The following is an 18,455-nucleotide window of genomic DNA, read 5'->3' on the forward strand; positions in this document are numbered from 1 at the left end:
GACCCACATCGGGCAGGGGTGTAGAGTCAGGCCCACATCGGGCAGGGGTGTAGAGTCAGACCCACATCGGGCAGGGGTGTAGAGTCAGACCCACACTGGGCAGCGGTGTAGACAGTGGCAGCAGAGAGCAGCACCTGGCACCGCCCTCAGCCTCCTTGTCTTACGGCATTTTGGAAGACTGGCTTTTCCCTTCTGGTAGACAGCTCCAGCCCGTGGCCCAGGAGAGGTGTGTGGGTCGCTGAAGAGGGCCTGGTGGAGCGTGGAGGTCCAGCCAGCTAGAGTAGACACGAGCCCAGCGCTGCTTTTCCGCACAAGTGATGCAACCCAGTTCACGCGGCTTGGCACACTAGGGTCAGGTATACGTGGCTCCGAAGCCCGGGGCAGAGGTGAGAGACCCGAGCTGGCCTGGGCTGCAACGGTGGGCAAAGGCTGGCCCCAGATGAGAGGGTGTCATGTCAGGGGCATGACAGACGGTTCCATATGGCTGGCACTTCATGAAAGACACTCAAAACACGCTTGGTGGATGAGCGTGGAGGACCGTGGCGTGCTTGCGGCTGTAGACTGGGCTGAGGTGTGGAGGTTTTCCAGCTCGGCTACTCCTTTCTTTGTGGCTTCTGATTAGGGACTTCACCTCTCTGTGCCCCATTTCCTCATCTGTAAAACAGGGAGGCTATCCCTCTAGTTGTGAGGGATTCAGTGAAATAAGCCAGGGCACTCTCACAGCCGTGCCTGGAGTGTGGTTAGTGCTTTCCGGCACTTTCTAGCATGTGGGGTGAAGGTGGCAGCAGCGGGAGTGGGGAGGGGCAGACTCTAGAGCTGTGGGCACACGGGAGGGTTTCCCTCCGCGGAGTGGCATGGTTGTGTGGTCTTTAAGAAAAGGTGGAGAGGGAGATCGCGGATTGGGGTTGGGCTGCATTTGGGTTTCCTACCAGGCGATCCCGAACAGCTGTTGCTCAGAGCTCTGTGGGCAGCCACCTGGGGTGAAGGCTGCGCTGTCCTCTCCAGCCCCTCCAGCCCCTCGTGTGTGGCTTTAGGCTGCCAGCATGCACACCCTAAGTTGTCAGTCAGCAGACTTCCAGGGTTACACAGGCGGTTCGGGGCTGGCCGTGAAGACCTTGAATGCCAAGCCCAGCTCACAGCAGGCCTGGCCAGAGCCCAGCCCGTGGACACATGGAGCTGGGATTCCAGGGTCTGCATATGGCATGCCTGTCAGTCTTCAGCGCCAGCTGAGAACGCGCATCTCTCCTCCCACTGCGTGGAATCTGTGGCCTGCAGCCCAGGCCCTCCACCCCAGCCTCTGCAGCCTGCACTGACTCCACAACCCCCCAGCCCAGCCTGGAGCTGGGAATGGTTTGCACCTCACTGCTTATTCCTGCTCAAGGTAGGGTGCCCCTCTGGGTCAGCAGGGTGGGGCTACTGTCCCGGCAGGCCCTCTGAGCAGGACTTATGTTCAAGCTTCAGTCCCTTCGCAGAACTGCTGTGTGACCTTGGACAAGTTGCTGCCCCTCTCTGAGCATCTGTTTATTGGTCTGTAAAACCAGAGGATTGGGGTGGGTCAGGGATTACAAACTGCAGTCTTCAAGGGAGTCAACAACCCATTGAACTTGGGACTTATCCTGTTGTATAAATGAGAAAACTCAAAGCACAGAGAGGTTAAGAAACTTAGCCAAGGTCACACAGGTTATTAGTGGAGCTAGTACTCAGCCCAGTTTTATCTGACACCATAATATGTGTTTTCTCTACCACATCAAAGTGCCTGTCATAGTACTTACGTGTTTGCTGGGTGGGTGATCCATTCTCTCCATCAGCCAGGTTGGGGTGAACACTTCCTCATGTTCCCGTACCATGGTAGACACTGGTGTCCAATACTGAATCTGCGGGTTGAGCTGGGAGAGCGCCGCCCCAGGTCCAGAGGTCCGAGCAGAGGTCACAGTCTCTAGTGCAGGGTTGCTAGGTAGGTGTAGCTCATTCTTCATGCTGGAGGAGGCAGCCAGGGAAGACTGCCTGGTGGAGGAGGAAGGTGAGTGGGGGTCCTATACAGAGTGGAAGAGTAGGGTCTTCCTGAGGTCTCTGCAGTCAGGGCAGTCCAGCTGGGGAGGAAGATTCATTCAGCCACAGCTGGAAGCAGGAGCTGAGATAGCCCCTGAGGGCCTCGAACTCTGGGCCACAGAGTTTGGCCATGATCCTTCAGGGAGTGGGAAGCTAAAAGAGACTGTAGAGCAGTGGCAGCTCCTTTGCAAGAGCTAGGAGGGTCGGCCTCAGCCTGCACGCTGGGGCAAGGGTGAGGTGTGGTCAGTCTAAGACCCTGCTCACCCAGGAACTGTGGCAGCAGGAAGAGCAGGGTTGGGGGCTTGTCTACTGGCCGGACATTCATGCTCCACCACGGCCTGCAGCAACCCAGGCACCTCTGCTGGGCCAGGCACTAGAGCTTTCTACCAAGAGGGAAAAGCCAGTCTTCTCAAATGCTGCAAGATAAAGCGACTGAGGGTGGAGCCAGGTGCCACCATCTGCACACCTCCCCTAACCCCATCTTCCACGGGCCTGATCTCAGCTCAGGAGCTTGAGGTGGCCATTGCTCAGTGATTCAGTGGGATCAGAGAGGCTCAGAGACCAGCCCAGGGACACACAGCATGCTCATGGTGGGGACAGAGGCTAGAGCAGGTAGGCAGTGTCTTTCCCAAGAGAGGTAGGTCTGGGTCTCCCTCTGGCTCTCCCAGAGTCATAGGGATGCCTCATGGATGGTGTGTGCTCGCTCTGGTAAGTGTGTGAGGCTGTAAAGACTTGCCTGGGTGTTACTTACTGAGGGCGCTTCTCCCTCCCGCTGATGTTTGCTCCCCTGGCTCTTTTTGAGCTCTGGAGTTTGTCTGTCTCTGTTTCATGAGCCACACACCCAGGCCACACATTGGGGTGGAGGACAGCCTTGCCCGTGCCCTGTGCTCCTAGCTCTGAAGCCTCAATGACCTTGCAGCAAGTAATAGACACTGGGTGGGGCCATAAGGGTGGGATCCTTATTGGAATAAAAACAAACCCACAGCCTCTGTCTCCTGTTGGGAGGAATGGTCTTTAGAAATCATCTCGCCCTCCCCACTCATGGCACAGATGAGAGGAGGGCATGCCCTAAGGTAACCAAGATGGTGTCCCATCAGGCTTTCAGCTGAGTGCACGGCCACCCTACACTGCTTAGTCTACAGGGGGAATGCAGAGGCTGGCAGGGGCAGGGACCAGCAGCAGCAGTGATAGGAGCCTTCTATCTGCAGAAAGGCAAGACTGACTCCAAGGGGCCAAGGAAGTTCTGGGACCTGTGGAGAGCCACCCAGAACTGGGGCTGAGAGCTACGCGGAAGCCCACAGACCTGGCTCCATGGAGCCACATTTGCATTCTGCCTCCTGCTGTAAGAGGTTCGCCACTGTGAGCAAGGGCTTATCCTGTCATCAGTTCACCCAGAGAGCCCCCAGTGAGGCCTGGATTTGCAGGCCTGATGGTCAGGGCCAGAGACAATGTCTCAGAATCGGACCCGGTGTGAGATTGACAAGGGGCAAGCGAGTGAGGAAGGAAAGTGGACTCAGGAAACCCAGGCTTACCCTTTCCCTCATCAGCCCCCTCTGCCAAGGGCACAGTGGAGTGTCCAGCCAATTCACGGTCTGGGAGGCTGCTGACCACGGGCAGCATGGGCTAGGGGCTGTGAGGGCCTTAAGGGTCATGGAGAGCCTCCTGGAGGAGGTGAGTGCCAGCTGGGCCCCAAAGAATGACCAGACTGTGAACTGAACTGAAAGCATTCCACCCAAAGGGAACAGCTGGGCCAAGACCCTGCGGCAGGCACACTGCGGGCAGATAATGGGGGCTTTGTGGAGGCTGGGCCTGCAGTGAAAGAATGAGGCTGGACATGCACTGGGGGTGGAGATGGCAGAAGGAGGAAGGTTATATTTTGCTTCTAACTTGCTAAATGCCCCTGAATAGATCACTGCCCCACTTGTGTGCCTCAGTTTCCCTTGCATCTCCTCTGAGCTTCAGGCACCTGGGGGCCACGGCAGGGAAGTGCCTCAGTGGAAGAGTCTGCTTCTGGAGGGTGTGAGCTGGTGCTGGGGAATCTGAGAGAAGGATGGGCTTCCTCACCTGACTCAGGAGGCTGCTGCTAGACCCGGGGCTTCTCCCCCGTGATTTCGGGGGTTTGCCAGGCTGGACCAGCCTGGGAGGATGAGGGATTAGGTCCCTGGGGCAGCCCCCACTACGGACTGAGGATCTGGCTCCCAGGGTAAAATAGGAGATGTGCCTCCCCTCTCTTTTCTGTGACCAACTCCCTCCTTCCGCCTCCATCCCTCCTGCTGGGGATGGGGAGGGGACAGTATTCCTTCCCAAGGCTGCACAGGCTGAGACCCTGATGCAGAGGAGATGCCATGCCAGTGCCAGGCCTGCTGCCGGCGCTCTGGGTGCCTGGTGCCCTCTCCGGGTGCGGTTCCTCCCCGTAGCCCTGGGCTCGGCCCGGTCTGTGTTTGCAGAGCCTCCACTGACCTCAGCGGCCTCTCTCTCATGCCTCTCCTATCAGCAGAGCGCCAGCCACAGGCTCCTTGGACTCCAAGTCCCAGGGATTGCGCAAATCCCCCAGCAGTTTGCACAGCGGCCAGCTCAGGCCCCTTCAGCTCGGGCTGGCCCAGGCTCCCACTTGGGAAGTCTATTCTTTTCTGGAATAATAAAGCAGCCACCCCACAGCAAGGGGTGGCAAGCTTCATTTATCTTCACAACCCCTGACTCATGTCACCCTCATAGTATCAGGTGGGCTTGGAGGCGGGGTGGTTTCCAGAGAGGGAACCAGAGTCAGAGAAGAGAAGGCATGAGACTTGGCCAGGGTCACACGGCCCAATCAGGACTCCAGCCAGGCCCCTGGTCAGCCTTTTTGGACTGAGCCAGGGTTTCCTGTTCAGGGCTAGGAGGCAGGTTGAGTCGGGAGCAGGCCCTTAGCAGGAGCTACTGGGGGCCAGCAGGAGAGGCCACCAGTCTCTGTCTTCCCTCTTTGGCTCCAGCTGCTTTAATTGGCTGGGGCTGCCAGTGGCGCTGACATTTACCTGGTGGGAAGGAGGGCCTCCTCCCTCTTGAATTGACATGCTAAAAATAACCGGCCCAGCTTCCCAGGGCCCCTGCTCAGCCAGCACCCGCCTGCCCCGTCAGCGACCTTTTTTCTGGGTGCTGGAAGCTAATTGCTTTGCAAGCCTGTGGTTCCTTGCACCGAGAACTTCCTTGGGATTGGGGCAGGAGGCATTGCATGCTCAGCTTCTGAGTCTGAAGAGGGGTCTCTGCAAGCCTCCCTCCTCTCCAGGGAGCAGGGTGGTGGGCTCCTGCCTCGACCTTGGTCTCTGTCCCCTCTTCTCCCTGGGTTCAGTACCTGTCCAGGTTGGCTGCCCTACCCCTGGGTACTTGAGCTGCCAGACTTTCCCCTGCGCTCTAAGAGAGGGGGCTCTGCCCCTCCTTGGAGTTTTTAGTGCTCACCTCTCCCTGCACCGTACCTGACCCAGACATATGCGGTGTAGGCCCCTGCCCTCAGACATATGCGGTGTGGCCCCCTGCCCTCATGCTGGTGTTCATCCTGTCACAGCAGCCACCAAGAGGAGCCCAGGCTTTGGAGCTGGACACGTTTAGATCCAGCTGTGCAACCATAACACATTTCCAAGCCTCTGTTCTCATCGCGGAAATGGGCGTGAACCTGACCTTGCAGTGTTGCAGAATGAATCGCAGTGGGCAGAACATGCCTGATCAAGAGCTGAGCCCCTGGGGCTAGGAGGAGGCCTGTGCACATTGTGGGGTGTTCCTTTCTTTTGCTGTGTAAATAGACCCTGGAACCCAACTAAATTAGATTGATTGGACGAGAAGGGGAAGGTCTTGAAGACCCGGGGTGAGGATTAGGGACTCAACCTCCCTGAAAACAGGGGATGCTTGCTTATCCCAAGGACACCTCCAGAGTGGCCTGCGGTGTTTGTCCAGTTCTTGCCCTGGGTCAGTGTGACCAGAACCATGTTGACATTGGCCAACATCGCTCAGGCTTTGGGGTCATTCCAGTGGAAAAAGAAGTGGTTTTCAGCACTCTGTGCCTGGCAGGTGTGAGAGCATGGGCAGTGCTTAGCCCGTCTACACCTCAGTGTCCTTGTCTGAAAATGGGGATGATAATACTTCCTTCCCTGTAAGTATTGTAAGGATTAGATTAGCAGCATATGCACAGCACTTAGAGAGTCTGATGCAAGGTAAGCACTTGGTACGTGTTAGCTGGTACTCCTGGTAGTAAGAATAGTCTAGCAGTTGGGAGTAATAACAGTGGCCACCTGCCGTTTGTTTAATGAGTTTTATCAGATGCTGTTCGGATGCTAAACACTTTACATACATTATTTAATGTCACTCTCCCCGACCTCCCAGCAACCATATGCAAGGAACGGTTATGAGCTCTATGTTCCAGATGAGGAAACCGAGACACAGAGAGTGGTGGTTGAAATGAAAACCAGAGTTCAGCATCAGCCCCACCAGGGTGGCCACCGTCCAGTTGGCCTGGGACCATTCGATTTTAGCATGGAAAGTTCTGTGTCCCAGAAACCTATCACTTGTGGGCAAATCAGGATGGTTGACCACACAAGGCCTGCCTGAGTCCACCGGCCCCACTCCGAAACCCACGGGATCCTCTCCTTGGCTCAGGGGCTTGCTGGTGCAGTCGGCCCCTTCCCACCCCCATAAACCCCCTCCCCCAGCCAGATTGTGCCTGCCCATCCCCCAAGGCCTGGCTCCAGTCTCCTCTGCAGCTTCCTCTCTTCCCTCCCCTCTGCCAGCAGGAGCGGCATGACTCACACCTGGTGGGCTCTTTGCTCAAGGCTGTGACTGCAGTTGTCTGGTGGACTCTGAGCTGCCCCTCACCAGGCCTCAGTCTCCCCATTTGCACTGAGGGCTTTTTCGACTTTGTTCCCAGCTTTCTGGAGACGTTCAGGAAACCTCTTCCTTCAAAGAGGAAGAACAGAGCAAGCCCCTGCCCCCAGCCCTGGCCTGGGCATTTGGGAGGGATTGCACTGGCCCTTCCGGTGCATTGATGGAGTGCACTGCTGACAAAGGAGAAAGGTCAGCAGGGGGACAGAGCGGAGTTGGTGGCAGCCTGCTGGCCTACAGTGCCCTCCCCGAAGTCAGGGCTTCCTGGGGGAGGGGCACAGTTCTCCCAGGGCTCCTGACTCAATTCATATTGATGCAGATGGCCGCTGGTTCAGCGAAGCTGGGCATCCAAGCCCTCAGAGTGCTGCGGGAAGACGCCCGGACTATCCTTGATACCTCACTTTCCCCGACCCCCACATCCAACAGTCAATTCGGCCCCCTTAACCATCTCTGGATCTGTGACCCCCCTCACCATCCCACCCCTGCTGATGACCATCGACCTGCCTCTGAATACATGAGCCCTTCCCAGCCCTCCACTTCCCTCCCTGGCTTCCCCATCACCATGCATAAAGTCAGAATTTTCAGTCTGATATTAAGGCCCTTCCTGAGCTCAGTGAGGCTGCCCAGAGCTGCCCAGGCCTTCCCTGATATCAGCCTGCTTGTGCCCTCCACCCTCAGACCCCAAGGTCACATGGAGGGTCTGGGGACACCCCGAGTACCAGGCCCAGCTCCTTCCAGTCAACACTCCAACCCTACCCAGTATGCAGGGCTGAGCCCACAGCAGAGCTGCAGCTGGGTGCCACATGGGTGCAGTGCCCCCTCTGTGCCCTTCTCAGACTCCCCCTTGAGCTGCTGCCATGCAGTTGCCCAGTGTATCTCATGCCTCAGCTCCCAGTGGGCAGCCGTTGTCTGTCTCCCCAGTTCACATGCAGGCCAAGGCCCAATGATGGCGGGAAAGTGCCACAGTTGGCGCATAGGCGCTGGGGCCATACATGTGAGGGTCTGATTCTGGCTCCATCACTGATTCGCCATGTGACCATGGGCAGTCACTTTACCTCTTGGTGCTTTGATGGCATCATTTGTGAAATGCGGGTAACAGTAGTCTGTCCTTCACAGGATGGTGAGATTCAATGAAGTGACACTTAGAAAGTGTTTGCAGGGTCCTGGAACATTTTAAGGATCAATAAAGTCAGCTCCCATCAGTCATCATCAGGCAGGTACCACACCTGTGAAATGAGCACCATCTTCCAAACGGGGCCCTCCCAGTTCTTAGAAGGGCCCTTGCATTTTTGCCCGGACTGTCCCCTCTTTGTCTTCCTCCTGCCCTAGCATCTCCCGACACCCCCGCCTGACATCTCCTGAGACCCCCAGGAAGCCAGCCTGCCCCAGCCTCACATTTTTGCCTCACCCACCCCATTGCCATGGAATGCCTTCAGGCTATGGCCAGGAGTTCTTCCCGTGTCCCCCACAGCCCTGCACAGGTGCTCAGACCATAGTGGATGCCTAATAAGAATTTGTTGAGTTGAACCAATATTCACTAAGCAAAGTCATCTCCAAGAACAATGCAGCAATGACCAGCCAGGCCCCTGGGCCCACCCACAGGCCACTGAGGACATACCTGAGACCAGTCCTGAGCTGCTTCATGCAGGGGGACAGCACATGCCCGCTCTGGCCTCCTTGGTCGCAGGGGCTTGGGGGACAGGTGGGGGTGGCACTGGGGCTCAGCAGCCACACTGGAGGGTTTTTCAGGGGTTCACCTCCCTGTTCTCTGAGCTGTTGTTCCGGTTTTGTTTTTTTTTTGCCTCGGTCCCTTCCCCACCCCCACAGTTCTCTGTTAAATTGTGTTATTATATTTAAACAAATCAATTCCATTGCAGAGTTTTTCCTGTCCTAATGATGAGTTTGCAGCACAAATGCCATTGATTTCTCACAGCCCTGAAAACCAGTTGATGAATAGCACCAGGCTTGTCTTTGGAGAGGCACTTAGAGCAGCTCTGCACGGCCCCCTCTGCTTCTCCCCTGTGCTGTCCCCCTCATTCATGACCCCACCTCCACCCCACACCCCGCTGCCCCCTGAGTTGGGGCTGAAGTCGTGTGGTAAAGGGAGACCCGCCTTGCCGGTCAGGGCTGGAGTGTCATCGAAAGGGGCCTGGCCCCTGTGCAGGTGGAACAATCATAGTGCAGATTTGTATTGATTTTGGCCAAAGGCAGGAGCACAACTTACAGAGCAGAGAAGTGGTGCGGTATGATCTTTGTCTTCCCTTACAAGTTCAGAGCGCGTTCCTGAGAGTGATGGCAGATAGCAGCTCAGGCACCATTTCTAGGCCTTGCCGGGCTGCTGAAAGACCTTTGAGCACTGCTGTTTAAAAGGGAGGCTCCGGAGGTTTGAGCGCTGGGGAGTGCAAAACTTCCCTTTGTGAAATCCTTCAGAACCTGCAGTGTTCAAAGTCACGGTTAAACCACTACCCAGGGCTTTGACTTTCAGAACACTGCCACCTGCCCGGGCTTCTCTGAGCTTTCTAGTGACCCTGGGGCTTGGGTGGGCAGGTAATATTGTTCCCATTTAGAGGCCGGCAGACTGAGTCAGGGTAGTGGCTGGAGAGAGGGAAGGGCTTCTTGTCCACTCCAAACCCTGAGCGCAGCAGCGGCTTCCACGTCTCCTCCTGCAAAGGTCATACATGGCAGGGAAGCTACTCTGATCACCAGCCTTTTTGGCGGGGCTTTCTGTCTGTCTGAGCCCAGGTCCGCATGCAGGTCCGCACTCAGCTGCTGCCTGCAGCATACCACACAAGCCTTTGTGTTGGGCTGGAGTGAGGCAGGAGGGAGCGGCGAGGACTGTGGCATTCTGGAGAGTGTCTGCCCCACCTAAATTCTTACAAGTTTAGACAACCCATGCTCATGAAAGTATACTACATGGGATAGGACTGGGGGCCGGATTTGCTGCCTCTTCCCTATTCGAATTGAAGACTTTGTTTTGGAGACTAGAATGTGTGACCCAGAATTGGGAATGGCTCTTCAAGGTCACAGCACAAATCAGTGGTGAGCTGGGCTTTGAGGCAGTGCCCTCTCCTCTCCCCCAAGCTTGGCGAGGCAGTGGGGTGGGGGCCGGGCCAGGGACTATGTTCTAGGGAAGAGGGCCCCCCACTCCGGACACCCAGGGTTGGCTCAGCATGCCCCCCTTCCCTTTACTCTCCCTTCCTCCCTCCCCTCCCACGCAGACAGACCTCCTGTCCCTGTAATCAGGTTAGCCTCCTGCTCCGATGAGCTGGACCAGCTGCCTCTTAATGGCCTGTCGACCTGGCCCCCTTGCTGACTCTGGGGTGGGGGAGGGGAAGCTAAGAAAAGAACTGTCAGTGGAAAGAGGCTGCCCACTCCCTTGGTTCAGACCTTTCCACAGCTTCTAGGATCAAGTCCAAACCCTTAGAATGAATGGCATCGAAGACCCTGCTTGCTTCTCCATCGCCCACCCCCAGTACACTCCTTTCCTGCAGTTACATCATGCTGTTTCCTACCTTCCTGCCTTTTCACATGCAGGTCTTTTGGCTACTTGCCACCTTCTCAGAAAACTCCTGAGTACCCTTCAAAACCCAATTTGTGCCTCTTCCTCGGGACTGCCTCCTCTGGGCTCCTGCCTCTGTACTCTCACAGCATTGGGTGCTCTGTTGGTCTGGAACTTATTCCCATTGTGTTGAACTGCATTATTCCTGGATCTGGTTTCTCCGGAGCTCCGGGAGGAAAGGAAGAATATTCCCTTCACTCTGCAATTCAGGGGTACAGCACAGAGAAGCACTCAGTGAAAGTATAGGGCCAACAAAAAAGAGAGAAGTAGGGACCAGGGAAGAGAAAGAGACAGACAAAAGTATAAAAACAGCCACTCCCAGCCCCTCGCACTGCCCTAGCCTGCTTCCTGCCAGGGGCGCCGTTCCCAGCAAGGCATGCCTAGCCTGAAATAGACACATGGGGGCTGTGGTGGTGCATTTTCATAGCTCAACACTGAGCAGCCCCCTCCCCCTTATTCCTTAGGCACTGAAGCTCCCTCTCCCCCCAGTGCCTTGCTCTGCAGCCAAGACCCCTCCTCCAGCAGTGCCCAGACCTCGCCCCTCTGTTCCTGTTAACTTTGTTTTATAAATAAATCATATAAATAGGCTCCTCTGATTCCTCAGAGCATGCAGTGTTTAAGGACTGGGGCACTGCCGCAGGCATAATTGTGCTACCGAATCCATCAGCTGCCTAATTACCATTCATTTTGCATTTATTTCTGCTAATTAAAAAGAGAGAAACTCCTAACAACTTTTACGTAAATACTATATTTGTTCTATGTAAAGATGGGATGCTAATTTGCTGGTGATTAGCTGATTATCAGATTTTATAGCTGTCACACAGGATGGCCCTATCTCTCATATGCACCCCGGACACCACTTGAGGCCCCTGATTAGGTGTGGGAGGAAGGGATCAGGGGAGGCTCACCTGGGGGGTTCGAGGGCCTGTCTGGAGCCCAGGGTCACCAGGAGCACGAAATGCCACTGGGGCTTGGGGTGGGGGTGGGGAGAGGTGCTGCAGTCTGATTGGTGGAGCTGGGAGGAACCTCTGGCTCACCCACTGCTTTTGTACAGATGGAGAAACTGAGGCCCACAGAGGCCTACCACCTTCCAGCAAAACAGTGACCAGGGACAGAGTCAGACTGCTATACTAGACTGGACTCCAGTGGCCATCCCAGGAGGAATTTGCAGGGAGGTAGCTTTATCTGCTGCTGAAGAACTATGAGGGCCAAACTCCAGCCCATGCTGAAGAAAGGGGCACTTAGCCCGTGGCCCAAACCAAACCCTCTGTGTGCCCTTATGAAAACCTCCGCTCCCTTCTACTTCCCTGGGCAGCCCTGGGCTCACTGAGCAAGGCATTCTCCCAGCCTAGACTGGGACTTCGCCGGGACTGGCCTGGGCTCAGGTCAGGCCTTGCACGCTGTGGGCTATGTGAGGACACATGTGAGGATCTGAATTTCAAATTTTAACATTAGGTATGTATGTTCATGTAACTTAGGAAAAAAAATATAATTAATACATCAAACCCATGATTTCACAGATCGTATTGCTTTCGGTGAGGTTAAGTCAAAAGAAAGTAATTGGTTTAAAGTGATTTAAATAATTAAATACTTTTTTTTTTTTTTTTTGAGGCCTGAGTTTCACTCTCCTTGCCCAGGCTGGAGTGCAATAGAGCAATCTCAGCTCGCTGCAACCACTGCCTCCTGGGTTCAAGCAATTCTCCTGCCCTTAGCCTCCCAAGTAGCTGAGGTTACAGGCATGTACCACCATGTCCATCTAATTTTGTAGTTTCGGTAGAAACATGGTTTCACTATGTTGGTTAGGCTGGTCCCGAACTCCTGACCTCAGGTGATCCTCAGCCTCCCAAAGTGCTGGGATTACAGGCATGAGCCACCACGCCTGACCAATACATTTTTAAATACATAAAGAATTAAGATGGAAGATGGACATGGCTTACGGTACCTAATAACTGAAGGTGGGTTATTTGATATCTTGAGAAGGGTCTGAGAAGACCGGTCAGCAGACCAGGCAGATGAGGTCAGGGTCAGCAGTGACCTGGGGCAGGGTGGGCCAGGTGTGCAGCCACTAGTGCCCCATCCCATGACTGGGCAGACGGTGTCCCTAGCTTGTGCCCTTCTCTCCCCAGCCCCACAGTTGGTCAGAATTAGCCCACAGGGGAGCAGTCATTTGCCCTCCCAGAGGTAGTTTCACTGGGACTCTGTTTCAAGGAAGCCAGGAGGTTGGTGACACTACCCCATGTCCCACCAAGCCAACAGGTGCGAGTGTGTCACTTCACGTGGACACCCGACGCCCCTGTTTCCCTGGTGTTGATAGGTAAGACACTGAGTGCCCCCCTGCTCTCTTTCTTCCTGGCCAATCTGAAGATGGCCAGTTCTTGAGTTAAAGGGAGAACAGCTTTGACAAGGCCTGGTGTTGTCTGGGTGGCCAGGCAGCTAAGGGTCAGGGTCAGCATGGCCCAGTGGATATCCCCGAGGCTTTGGGGTCCAAGGGCCAGGGTTCCAGGCCTGACTGCTGCTTCCTGGAGCCTGAGAGCCATGTGCAAAGTGTCCCTCAGGGGAAGACTCAGCACAGCCGGCAGTGAGCCTCATTTCAGGGGCCCCCTCGGCCACCCACCCACCCACCCACCCGCCGCCACTGTGTCTGTGCTGCCAGAGATCTCCGGCTCATCAGCCCCTTTATCGCCCTGTACACAATCAGGGGAAGCCTGGAAGGCCGCTGAGGCTGTGGGCAGATGGAAAACAAAGAGAGAAAACAAAGGCACTGCTCCTAGGGGGCCAAAAGGCACCTGCCTCCTCCCCCAGGCCTGGCCTTGGCCACCCCAGCCCTCCAGGATCTGCCCCACCCCTCCAGAAAGATAGCCTCAGAACTCACATAGGGCCACCACTCTCTGGGGACCCTCAGGAAGTCACTCCTCTCCAGGCCACCTTTCCTTATCCGTAAAATGAGAGAGTTGGACCATAGGCCGTGTGACGTTTGGCAGACCTCCCCCCTCCTTCCAGGGTCTCCTTGGGAGGGCTCAGCCCATCTCTAGGAACCCCCAGCCTGTCTGGGGAAGTCAGGATGGTGCCCACTTCTGCCTGTGAGGAGGACCCCAGCCCTGCCCTGTGTGGGGTGAGGTAAGCAGGAGGCCCCTGTTTCCTGCCGAGATCTTGGGGCTTGCTGGGTGCCCAGAGTGTCTGTGTGGAATGAATGAATTGTTTCATCAGAAGGGGGCTTACTCAGTGTCAGCCCTGGGTGACTGCTGCTGTAGAAGTGTCTCGGGGAAGGAAACCCTTCTGGCTTCTTGAGGGAGGTGGATAGAAGTGGTGAAGGGCGGGCAGTGGCATCCATGTCAGGCTGTCTGGGTTCACATCTTGGTTGTGTGACCTTTGATTGGTTTCTTAACCTCTCTGTTGCCTCATCTGTTAAAAATGGGTACAGTACCTACCTCATAGGTTGTGGTAAGATTAGATGGATTAATTTACGTAAAGTACTTAGAATAGTACAGCAAAAGATTAAATATCACTATCCATTTCATCACTCTTATGATGATTAGCGGGAGGCTTATAGGGAAGCCCGTGAAGATTAGGCATCCTGGTGTCTCCTGTGCACAGCCCTGGTGAAGGCTGGGAGTTGCGGGGAGCTATAGAGTGTTCTAGGTAGGAGGGACAGCAGTTTGCAAACAGGAACATTTCTATAAAGGCATTTCTGGTAAACTGTTAAACAGGGGCCTCATGAGAAAGGGGCATGGATTCCTAAGGCCCTAGAAATTTATTGTGATTTCTTTTCTGATTCTAAATATATATTTGTAATTTGAAATAATTTTTAAAACAGGGCCTCCAAAATTGCATAAGCCTCAGGCCCTGCAGCCTGAGCCACTCGTGGTAGTTTCTGTTACTGTGATTGGATTTCTGTGACCCAGCCCTATGCTGCCCACTTCAGTGGCCCTGGCTGGATGGTCCAGCGTTGGGGTCCCAGGGACCTGTCTTCTCACCCCGTGGACAGTGGTGTCAGGTGCAGGCTGGCTTCAGAGCTGTGGTCTACACTTCACACCCCAGGCGGAGGGAGCCCTGAGGGGGCAGACGGGGAAAATGGGACCCTAAGGGAAGGTCCCTGAAGGAGTCTTCCCTGCATGTGCAGGACACAGAGCCCTGTGCCCAGAGGCCTGGTGGCCAGCCCTGCTGCCCCCACTCACTGCTGGCCAGGTGTGGCCGGCAGGGCCCCGTCCCTTCCCGCTCCCTCTCCATGTGTGCCCTGGTGGGCAGGGGCGGGTGGGACTGTGGGAAGCAAGCTGGTGAGTTGAAACAGTCACCCCTGTAGCAGTCATTGGGTGGCTGGTTGTGTGCCAAACTTCAGGTTCCTGCCTGGTGCAGGTCCAGAATGGCCCTTGCCCTCTGGGAGCTCTCCCGATAGCTGGAACCACAAGATCTGCACCTGGAAGGGTAAGGAAGGGGTGAGCAGGGGAAGGCTGTACTAGACCCGTCTCTCTGGGAGAGGAGGCAGGAGAGCCCAGAGGTCATAAGGATAAGGGCTGGACACTGGGGGAGGGCCTCCAAGAGGACGGGCCCTCGGCTGGGGGGGCCCAGGGTGGGCACTGTGGGCCCTGGCGCCTCCGCCTGCAGCAGGCCTCTCAGCCTGGGCTCTGACAGGGACATTTATAACTCACAGCTGTGCGGTCCTGGGCCCAACTGACTGTGGTAAACCGATCTGGCTTCAGGAAGTCCCGTCCCGAGGCCACTCCCCATCCCGACCCCCACACTCTCCTTCACCTCCTGACACCCACATCCTGTTCTCAGCGGGAGGGACAGGCGGCGGGCACCGGGCCAGGGGCCCAGCTAGGGTCTCCAACTTGTGGGCAGAGTGGGGGAGGTTGGGGAACAGCAGTGAGGCCCCAGCGCTGTGGGGTGTCCGCCATCACCAGCCTCCTCTCAAGGGGAGGCCAAGGCCCAGAGCTAGTGCGGAGCCCCCAGGAGCCCACAGGGTCAGAGAGCCAAGAGCACAGGCTGTCGGGCTCAGGGGCATGTTCTGTGCTTCCAGATCTACCTAGAGAGGGGAGAATTTGCCTTCTGGCCCCTGTGATCCCACTCTAGCCAAGGGGAGCCTGATGGGAGGGGCAGAGTGAACCAGAGGCCTCAGAGAATGCTGGGAAAAGATGCCATTTTGGGCCCTGGGCCTTGGCCTGGCCTGCTGCCCACCTTTGGGACACCCCATTCCTGAGATGCCTCGTGCCCATCCACCTAGATCCTCCCAGCCTAGTTCAATGGTCTCGCCCAGTGCTGGAAAGAGAGACGGTACTAAAGACTAGAGCATACATGGCTCTGACTTCTTACTGCCCTTAGCCTGATACGCTGACCAGTTCTTGGGCCCCACCAGTCAGCCTTCTCCTTCTGCACAACGTAAGGGTTGATGGACAGGAGGGAGTTTACCAGAGCTTGGTCCATGTAATTCTGGTAGTCTACGGCAAGATTCTAGAATTAGGTAGTACCAAAAAGAACATATATTTTTGTTTTATTAGTTACAATTTATTAGTGTATCAGAAATATATAACTAGCCTATCAAATTGATTATTTCCAGAGCATGATTGCTTTGGACAAGGCCAGATTTATTGGAGCTTAAAAAAAAAAGTGAGTGGAAGGTAAACATGAATTAAGTCATCACACAGGTACAGCTCAGCTCAGATCAAGAGTCCTGAAGAGCATGGGGGAACAACAGCTGAAGTTCAAGGCGCACAATCCAGATCATCACCAGGGCTCTTTGCTGCTTTAAACTCTGCATCTGGGCCTCCTCTCCCATTAGAAGCAAAACAGCCAGCCCTGAACCTCGTAGGAGGGGCGAGGGAGTGAGCTGGGTTTCCCGAGGAGGTGCGTACACACATAAAATGGCTCCAAGTGTTGGTCAGGGATCTGGTGAGCAATTCATAATGAGAAAAGAATTCAGGCAGGGGTCACAGAGTGGCTTTGGAAGTGGCTGCCGGCCGGCCGTGTGAGATAATTCCCTGAAGCCAGGCACGCTGCAGAGAGGCCACGGCAAGGGCTTCATGCACCCGGCTAAAAATACCCCCGACAGCTTCTCCCTGTCACCCCGCCTGGGGGCCGCACAGGAAAGTGATGGCATTCTGCTTTTCTTACTAAGAGGAGAGAGACAACAACACAAAGTCCCCAGCCCAGGAAGAAACAAAACTTATATTTATCTGTTTTTTAAAATCCCACTAGGAGGAATCGGCTGGCTGGCTGGAGTGCAGCTGGGCGGGGCAGACACGGCCAACTCTGATAAATCAGGCATCCCCGGGTGTGTTGAAGTGACCCAAGAGGCCGCTGAGATTTGTTCGGCGGCAGGGACGGAGGTGGGAGGGGAGGGGATGGCTGTCTGCACACCGGGCTGCCCTCACACACGTTCCATCTCTCTTCTGTGTACCCAGGAGGAAGAGGAGGAGGCCCGTTGGCATCAGACCAATGCTGCAAGGGGTGTGAGGAGAGGAGCCGCTGTTTCTCACTGAGCTGCCAGACCCCGAAAGGTAACACCAGCCCCTGATGCCTAAGCCTTACCATCACCTTTGCCTAAGCATAGACAGGGCAAGCCCAGGCAGCCAGAAGTACTGTGCACCGGACCAGAGCAGCGGGTTTGCAGCCGCTTCTCCCAGCCTTTCCTGGTCCTGGCTGCAGAGCCTCTCTGTAACTCCTTGTGGGGCGCTCATTCTGCCAGAAAAGGCTCCTGGGTGTCAGTCTGCCTCTTTCCAAAATGCGGCGCTGGGCTCAGGTCGTAGACTTACCCCAGTTCTCCAGAAGTCTGTGAGCCACTTGTGTCTGATTCAGTTGCACCATCTTAGCACCCTGGCTCCATCGGAACTCTAGGGCTGCAGCCAGGGGTCCCAGTCCTTGTGGATGCAGGATTCTGAGACTACGAGGTCCACAGTGTGAGGTGGGGCTTAAGAAGAGAGGATTTTCCAAGGCAGAGCTAGCTGGAGACGTGCTTTGCTGGGGATGTGGCTGTCCCCTTGGTGGCAGCATTCAAAATTCCAAAGTTCTCCCTGGCAGCTCTGGGCAAGAATTATGATCCGCATTTTCAGCCCACAAGAAGGCGGCACAGGGAAGTTAATGGTGCCTGCCAGGGATCACACAGTGAGCTCTGGCCACGCCGTGGCAGCTTGGCCTTCTCCTAGTTGCCATACCAGCTTCTGTGCTTTTCCTTTGACCTTCTGCTGCACTCACCCTCTCAAGAGAGGTTCTGCTTTTGAGGCCAAGCAACCACTCGTCTGTATAGTGTGCCTCTGCGACCCATTCATCCATCCACTTACCTGCCCATCGCTCCATCCATCCCTCTTTCTTTTTGTCCATCCACACTCATCCACCCATTCATCCCTCCACCACTCATCCATCCTTCCATCCACCCACTTACTCACCCATTCCCCCATCGACTCAGCTGTTCCTCCCCCACCCATTTACTCTTTAGTTCACTCATCAAACATTCACCGACTATCACACCAGGCCAGGCCCGCATTAAGGGCTGGGTTTTTGTTTTTTTGAGGCAGGGTTTCATTCTGTCACCCAGGTTGGAGTGCAGTGACACGAATAGGATTCACTGCAGCCTCGACCTCCCAGGCTCAAGCGATTCTCCCATCTCAGCCTCCCATGTAGCTGGGACTACAGGCATGTGCCGCTGCGTCCAGCTGATTTTTAAATTTTTGTGGAGATGGAGGTCTCACTTTGTTGCCCAGGGGTGGGTTTTTGGCTGATTCCGCAAGCAGACCCTCAGGAGGATGAGGTGGCATTGCTCATGCATTCATTCCCCAGGTGTTTACCGAGAAAATCTGTCAGGATCTCTTGAAGTTTCAGAGATATCGCAGAGAATAAAGCAGACAGAACTCCCTGACCTCGTGGCGTCTGTGCTCTCGTGAGGAGGCGTGGAGAATAAATACCTAAAAAGTGAATGTATAAATGTATAATAGATCAGGTGATGCTAAGTTTGAAGAAGAGAAATTAAACCAGGTAAGAGCACAGAGGCTGCAGTGTAAAGTAAGGTATT

General features: G+C 55.3%; 1 protein-coding gene across 7 annotated transcripts in view; it reads left to right on the forward strand.

The window, feature by feature from the left end:
- Positions 1-18,455, forward strand: part of ZMIZ1 (zinc finger MIZ-type containing 1) — a 244,232-nt gene that overhangs the window by 52,672 nt on the left and 173,105 nt on the right. For all 7 annotated transcript variants that reach the window (XM_037727408.1, XM_017496874.2, XM_017496866.2 and 4 more), the window contains exon 3: positions 16,852-16,947. The gene's annotated coding sequence lies outside the window, so the exon portion shown is untranslated. The remainder of the gene's footprint in view (positions 1-16,851; positions 16,948-18,455) is intronic.

The sequence above is a fragment of the Cebus imitator genome, unplaced genomic scaffold (assembly GCF_001604975.1).
Source record: "Cebus imitator isolate Cc_AM_T3 unplaced genomic scaffold, Cebus_imitator-1.0 Scaffold11, whole genome shotgun sequence".
NCBI lineage: Eukaryota > Metazoa > Chordata > Mammalia > Primates > Cebidae > Cebus > Cebus imitator.